Genomic DNA, 8,357 nt, shown 5'->3' on the forward strand with positions numbered 1-8,357 from the left:
ACCCGATACTTCAACTCGTGGAAATCTTCGTCCAGGATTGCCATCCTTCAGAACTTCTATCTCGTCCTTAGATCAAACTGTTGGAATACCTCTGCCCCTGCAAAGTGTCCGGAACTTACAGGTATGATCTACAATCCTGCATGATTTATGTTTTTGGATAATAATTGTTTCGTGCTATTGATAACGGGTCTTTAATTGTCTCTTGCAAAGTCCTTAAACATTTTTCTTACGAGGATAATTTTAGTCTTCCAGTCTAAGAAAATGGTGGTACAAAACTCAAACATGTGAAAATGGAATGACTCTTCTGTTATGGTTTTTTTTTGTAACACAAATTACTGTCTAAAAAAAGTCTCTGATATAATCACGTATCAGAGTTTGCGTAAAATGACGTTTGCCTTGGTTTTAATAAATCAAGATGATTTTATTCACACATGAGTAAATGTGCTACATTATGGCGGATAAGGAGAGTTTCAATTAATGCCGGCACTCTTACATTCAATGCACCTCAATTCAGGCATTGTAGGGATACATGTAATCCAACTCCTATATTCTCAAACTCCTAATATTAAGATTTCATACGAAATGAAAACAAGCGTATATTCATGCTAAATACCATGCCAAGCGGCAAGGAGTGTCCACTTGCGTATGCAAATGCCACAGTTCACGGTGAGAAGGATAACGCACTGAATGTCGCTTGCGTTACAGGGTCATAGGATTTTCTCCTTTGAAGGCTTTCTTGTGTCCTGTATACCGACTAGGGCTCAAGCTTAGGCAATAACTGATGACAAAATGACTATGCTTATAAATTGTAATTGGCATTTGGGTAAGTGAATATAACGTAAAAAACTTAAGTAATCGATAATTTACAATTGCGATTGTTGTACAAAATGTCGTACCGTAGAAGTACTCGATTGAAACGGTGATTAGATTTATTAGTAAAAGTTAAAGTGGTTCATTAATTGAGCAAATTAATGCTTTTGCGAGCATAAAGAAATCTAAACGTTCATATTTTGTGCCAAAAGGAATTTTAGCTCGGTCAAAATCTAACAACAATGAATCGTTGTGCATCCGAAAATTACTTTGAAGGATCTGGATTTTGAATCTTAAAGTAATCTTTCATAATTTTCCGCATTGATTAGAGATTTTTATCTAAATCCATTAGACTTTTACAAATATGTCTTAGAACCAAGTTACTGCTTATTTTCGGTCGCAGTATCAGTGCGAGTTATTTCACAACCTGTAGTGTAACAATAAAATAAACGAGTGAGATTTAAAACCTTTCGCACATTTCACTTCACTTTCAAGCCGCCAAGCATGCAAAGCAGGTTTGCGTCTAACGTTTTACACGGATGGCGAATTTGCGCATGTCGCTACCAATTATTTTGTAAGACATCAGCGTCATTGTATCAGGTGGTCGTGACTACATAAGTGCTGCGAGTCCAGAGCGTGTCTGGAACACGACATGTGCGAGGAATGGGATGTTTATATCACGCTGTAAATTCCTGAGACAAGAATGAAACTTTCAAGTGAAATTGTACCTATCACTGAGCAAAATCAAATCATAGCAATTTTCTTGGAATGGAAAAGCTTAAGAAATAAATATACAGGTTTATGAAACGTAAAACAACGCAGAAGTCAACGATTGGTGCAGCCCTGTACCAGACATCATGATGAAAACTTGTGCGAAAATTAAATTAATTGAAAAGTAAAAGTTCAGTGGGCGTCATTATGGGGATAGGAGATGATCTGTAAGTGTGATCTGATTCATGGATACGATCTTGCCACTATTTTACCACGTTTTTCTTAGCTCGCTTTCGTGTCCGTCTGTCTGTGATGATCAAATCTTGCAATCGATATTTCACCAACTTTCCCGCTAGCTAGCGCTCTGAAACTTTTAGGGAAGCTCAGCTCCCGATGACAATACAATAATCAATAATTTGTTGCACGTTTCCAGGCGTATTTATTCAATTAAATGTATGAAATGGAATACAGGAAAAACAATGTATCCCCTCGAATACAATTTTCTACAGAACTTCGAAAAAATTTTCTTTCGTGCATTTGCGTGGCCAACTGAAATAAAATTATCATCGTACGTATCATCGATACGTACGCCAAGTCAAGTAAATTGGCTCGCAACAACGTTTTTCATGTGTAGCAACGGACTAAAAAGGAGAAAATAAAATACTTAAAAAAACTTTAAAAAAAAACACGTTTTTCTTGTGAACTAAAAAGTAGAAAATGAATTATGGCTCGCCCCAAAAAACGTGTTTCGGGCAGATTTATGAAGCACACAACACACGAATTTTGGAAATTTGATGGTGAACGTACAGCCCGACCCACGTTTTTTGGGGCGAGCCATAATTCATTTTCTACTTTTTAGTTCACAAGAAAAACGTGTTTTTTTTTAAAGTTTTTTTAAGTATTTTATTTACCGCTGAGTCTGCTGCCATTATAGATTCTTTATTGTCGAGTAAGTCCGGAATGACTTTTGAAAACTTGGCAAATCAAAATTAATTCATCATGTTAAAACTATTGCGGCATCATTATGGCCAATAATGAATTTTCTTTCATACATAATTGATTTTGTTTCGTTAAATTGTACAAATTTTCATCAAAAATTATATCATACGGCAAATTAAATTTTTTTTTAAATTACTATCCCGTGAATTTTTCTCGTCTGAAATTCATGTTTTCAGTTAAAGGCCTCAAGTGAATTTCCGACGGCCCAGATGAATGAACACGCGATAATCATCGTGATCTGCAACAACTACATAGCATCACTGCTACGCTGCACAGCAAAAATTCTTTTTCACAAATCAAATTCAGCAAAATATACTTGAATGACTCCTGTCTCCATAAAGATTTATAATAATTGTGAGCTAATTTATCAATTACAGATTCATTGACTCCATAAAGTCAACCCCAAGACAACAATTGGGTATTATTATCCCAGCAATTGCTATGACTGGAACGCGTAGCACACGCGGTTGCTCACATTGTGCACGCTGCGCAGGGTGTGGCTGATCGATGCCCCGACCTCGCGCCTGGCAGTTAAGCGGTTGCCTACGTCGCGGCAGCGGGGCTCTCACTCGACAAAAGCATGCCTTCAATGATCCCACGTACCGAGAAGGCAATCACGCGATATCCAAGTTGAAAAATGATTAGCCTTCTACACCCGCGCAAACCTTGAACGTGAAAAGAAAGTGATAGTCGCACACCTGAACTCACAATTTTTTGTTGCTCATTTTGAGTGAGTGTTTCATCATGCAAGGGGGGGGTTCATAAAGAGAAATTCTTTTTTAGGCTTTAGTCGTTGTCGATGCATGAAGAAATCTAGATCTTTATCACATTGAGTGATGTGTAAGCTTTGTTGTCGAGTGCCATTTGCATTTGTATATATTTGCTTTGATGCTGCATAAAATTAACCTATACAATTGCCGCTAATTCGCGACCTTTTTTTGTGCACACATATTTTCTACTCAGTCAAATTACGATCAAAGGTTTATATTGCAGACAGAAGAGAACACATATGATCGCCGCATGCTTGAGGTTACACGAATATTTAAGTAAATCTAAATGCAAATGCTGAATTTGAACCTAAATTTATTTCAGTCTTGTTATATATGAAGATTAGAAGAGAACAAGAGTTGAACTTATCATCCACACCCACAATATTCATTCTCATCAGTTACAAGAACCCAATGTATTTAGTTATTGACCAGAGTTTGCGCTTTAGTGCTCTGGTCGAAACACGTTTTCCTTCAACGTCGATTAATTAATTTTTTTGCATAACTTTCTCAACCGTTGAAGAATTATGAAGGACTGAAGAGTTATCCATGTTGATCATTATATGAAGTATGGCGAGGCCTTCCACTTAATACGCATTAGTAAGCAGTCTACCTTACCCTCCTCACCCTGACCTCACATTCCAAATGGACAAATGTATCTTGAGGCCTTGCGCTGTTACCGAGCTGATAAGGTGCAGGCTGGAGCGTCTAATTTTATCGTTATCTGCAACAACCCTGTTTCAGAGTGTGATTCCCACAATAGTAGTTATTCAAAATCAAACTTGGATATTATTTCAGTTCGTTAATTGGAAATTTGTTGTTAGAATAGAAGTAAGCCATAAATTCAATAAGAAGAGAAAGTTCAGCATACATGTGCTACAGTTAACCTTTTAAGTTCAGGCGGCGCAGACATCTACTTAGGTCGTGTAGCAGCTAACCGCAAGGTCGCCATGCCAGGTCCTCTTACCTTTCCGCGTGCGCGCTACGACCGCGGGAAAGTTAGCCGCGCCGCTGCACGTTATGCTGAAAAATGTCGGTGTAGAATTTAGACAGGCCTTTTTCAAAAAATTGGGACAGTCTTTATATCATTCAAACTAAAATTTACTGTTATATTTCACGTTATGCGCTATCGCATCTAAGAGAAAAGTTATGAAGGGATTTTAAATTAGGTTTTAACAAATTTGTCGTGAATAATATTGAAACATTGTTCGTGCAACATGTTTAATTCTAATTTTTTCACCTTTTTTAGCATTGTATTTTAGCTATTTATCTTTACATTTATAATGAAATATTTTGTCGGCACATTGCGTGCTCATGTTATATACACGCTCCTTTTCGTCAGCATATACTGTACGTGTTCAAATGATACAAAATAAATGCGTTAGTTATTTAAAGATTTTCTACAAATAGACTCAACTTGTACTTCGAGATTTTCTTCTCACAATTTAAATTATAGAGCGTACTAATCCTGCAAAACAATACAACACATATGGAGCGCTCGTCATGAAATCATGGTCATGTAACTTCCCTGCAATTATACTTGCGTCAGACCTGCTTTAATTCAGCAAATGTTTCGCATCGTGCATTAATAAAACGTAACTCGAGTATGAAAAATATCTTTACACAAAATTTGGCAAGGTTTATTTTTAAGAAATTGAAGGGCATGACTTACATGACTGCGTGTACGAGGTCTGTAAGGGCATGACTTACACTGACCTCGTATTAATCAAGGGCTCATCTCTCACAAAATACGCGTACTCCAAAAATTTACGTTTAATAAGAGACCTTATTTTGTTGGTCTGGGGAATGCCGCAAATTCGTTTATACAACCTTAAAGAGAAAAAATTACAAAACATGCAAGTTTAGATGACTGCGTTATAGCTTTAAACTTACTTTTAAAATCTTAAGAATTAATGAAGAAATTTAATATTGTCTGAACGTATTTCTGTTTGAAGTCTTGCATTGTTTTGAGCTATAAGGTTTACATATGTTTGTTAACACTGATATGTGGCTCTGTGGCTGCGACACAGGCTACGCTCTCAATGATACATGACAAATACATAACCAACGCATGTGTATCAGCTAACTGATAGTTGTTTTACGACGTTTAAAAAGTCTTCTAGTCAAAAATTACTATGTTAGCCTGAAAATATGAAATTTGTGCATTAAAAATTTCGAACGAATTTATAAAGTCTTGTAAACGCACTAGACTGTTCAATATCATATGTGTAGGAAATATCGAATTTACTTCATATAATAATGTGCCATGAACTTGCTGCAATTGACTGTTGGAATTTGTTATCTGTGTTTATTGTGTCTAACAATAAAATATTATATCAGATGCTTTACGATTGATTGAGTTCTAAAATCTATGTTGAGTTTCCCCGAGTTGAGCCAACACGCTCACCCACTCGTTTTGTTCAGTCGTCTGCTGAGTTATGAACTCAGCTTTTAACTCAATAAGTTATTGCTTAATTTTGTACTTCGCAGGCATCAGCCGGTGGTTCTCCAGGTCCTCGTTTCTTCGTTCGACCAGAAAGTCGGGAAGTATTCGACACTCAAGAAATTCTTGACTCCAGAGAATTCTTCGACGCTCGGGGCATCCTACGTTCCCGTGAGCTGCACGACACGCTCGAGGTGCTCGGGTCCCGTGAATTTCTCTCTTCTGAAATCCAGATTCACAATTAAAGGCCTCAAGTGAATTTCCGACGGCCTAGATGGAGGAACGCGCGCCGAATTATTTAGAGAAGATAAAAGCTAATTAAGTTACCGAAAATTTGAACTATGTGTTTTGCCCCTTTCTGGTTAGTATGAACACTGTAAAGTGACAGCACTGTGAAGTTTGGTATAGTCTTGGCTTTTCTCAATTGCAGATATCTGGTAAATTAACTTTTCTGTCAATTATACGAAAATATATTAATTTAAACACAATTTAAAATAATTTCATTGCCTTACTTACCGTAGTCTAACTTAATCTTATGGAAACGGTTTGAATTAAAATCGTTTGCTCATTGGATTATTATCATTCTAGGTCACAAATAAAAATTAGGTTGTGCTCCGCTTCCTCAAAAACGCCGCGCTTCAAATATTTTAGAAAAAGTTTCGGCATTCTTGTATGCTGCGCTCCAAGTAGTTCAATAATTTATTGAAGTTCAATGATTACAGTTTAATAATATTGAACTTCAATAATAAAACAGCAGTCTACATTAGTTGAATTCGATCGTGTCGACGGAACAAAGTTGCGATTACTTATACAGTAAAATCTACACAATAACGACAGAAAATTGAATACGAGCTCGAAGCACTCGCGTGGTGAGCGCAAGAATAGTGCAGATAAATGAATAAAACATACAATTCTACAAGACTGCATTAGGCTAAAAAAAGAATTAACTAACTGCCATGGACATTGGACAGGCATTTCATAGCGACTCCCTCCAACACTGGCAGCAGTCACATGATTAGTGAGCGCCCTGGATATCCCGCGTTAGCCATCTAATATCCTTGCAGACGCTACCTGAAGACAATAGTTAATTAAATATGTAATCTAATGACATGATATCATTTCAAATAGTAAGCCCGTCTGACACAATTTGATGCTAACTGCACGATGCGAATGAAATAGTTGATGAAATGTTATTGGCAAGGGAAATATACTCATACAATTTTAATTGTAAATATATAGAAATTAAAGTATATGAGGATATGCAACGAAATAAGATTACAGTAAATGTTCTCAAAAATTTACTCTTATTTTCAAATATAATTTGGAAATCCACGTTTGACGTGCTTAGTTGCATTTGGTTTAGTGTATCAATTGTGCATTAGGTTATGATGGATTCAATTTTCAAAATGCTAGTGTAGAAAACTATATACACATAGAATTCTTTCGATGCGTCTTTATTAGGACGGGATTTTTGAGATAAACATAAATCAATAACTTTTAAACAGTTTATGTAGCATTAAATGTTGATTTAAAATTTCAAATGGCATTGCTAAATCTATCGTATTATGCACAATTCACCTAAGCAAGTCGAAAATCTAGATACAACCCACTGGTTATTCATTGCAAATAATAGATATTTATATATGACAATAATATAGCAGACTCGGCATTTACTAGGCCGTAGGCCTGTCGCAGATTCATGAGATCGCAGAAAAATGGCAGATAATTAGGGGCTCGCACCTATCAACCAACCAACCCGCACCTATATCTGCTTCTGCTTCAATCCTGGTACACTGGACAATTGTCTCTGGGCCACACTGCCCGATCATTTAATAACAATATCTATACATTAATGCAATTTTATTAAAAATTAGAAACAGTTATAACAAATTTGCATGAATCTCTTAATTCTAGCTTGAGAATTTCAGAAAAAAATAAAAAGTTTTCATAAATGAACAGTGCTCCTTTAAAATTCGGGTTTTTCATTTTAATGGGTAATATAAGCATTAAATATGAATGGGCTAAAAAGTAATTCACGATGTAAGAAAGGCAATGATGCAAGATTTCACTCGCAAAATTAGTCTGGCCATAAAAATATCAAGTTGTTGGCAATCAAAGGCCGCAAAATTACCTTTAATTTAGTAATATTATTTTATCATGAATGGAATGAAAAAAAGGCAAAATAATATGTGAAAGCTGGTTACCGTAAATAAAGGCATCGGCAAAACGAAAAAGCAGCTTGTCTAGCGGTTTCATAGCGAATTCGAACCTAGTATCTGCGCGCGCATTCAGAACCTGCTTTCAAATTGGTTCGGACTTCGGAGCAGCTGAGTGACGCTAGGGCCGGGTTAGGAATTGAAAAATAAATTTCAATGTCATATGTTCAATCGTGCGCCGGGTTATAGTACCGATTGTCGATTGATGTTTCTATAAAGATGTTTTCAAAAGCTAAACTAAAGCGTTTCAACGAGGAAGTAGGTGAGTAAATTTACTAGGTACTTAGAGACTAGAATTTACTGGACATTTACTGATTTAGGTTGTAGTGACCGTTGTACTAGATTAACACTCACCCTGTCTGGCCTGTCACGCAGTCAGTCAATGTAGGAGCCTGATGACAATTTTACCCA

General features: G+C 36.4%; 1 long non-coding RNA gene across 1 annotated transcript; it reads left to right on the plus strand.

Annotated features, from left to right (window-relative positions):
* LOC108682522 lies at positions 1–6,218 on the plus strand. The gene is made up of 2 exons (XR_001931575.2): positions 1–121; positions 5,778–6,218. It is a non-coding gene; the product is annotated as an uncharacterized LOC108682522 (long non-coding RNA).
* Positions 6,219–8,357: the final 2,139 nt, after the last annotated feature.

Source organism: Hyalella azteca, unplaced genomic scaffold (genome assembly GCF_000764305.2).
Source record: "Hyalella azteca isolate HAZT.00-mixed unplaced genomic scaffold, Hazt_2.0.2 contig13201, whole genome shotgun sequence".
Lineage (NCBI taxonomy): Eukaryota > Metazoa > Arthropoda > Malacostraca > Amphipoda > Hyalellidae > Hyalella > Hyalella azteca.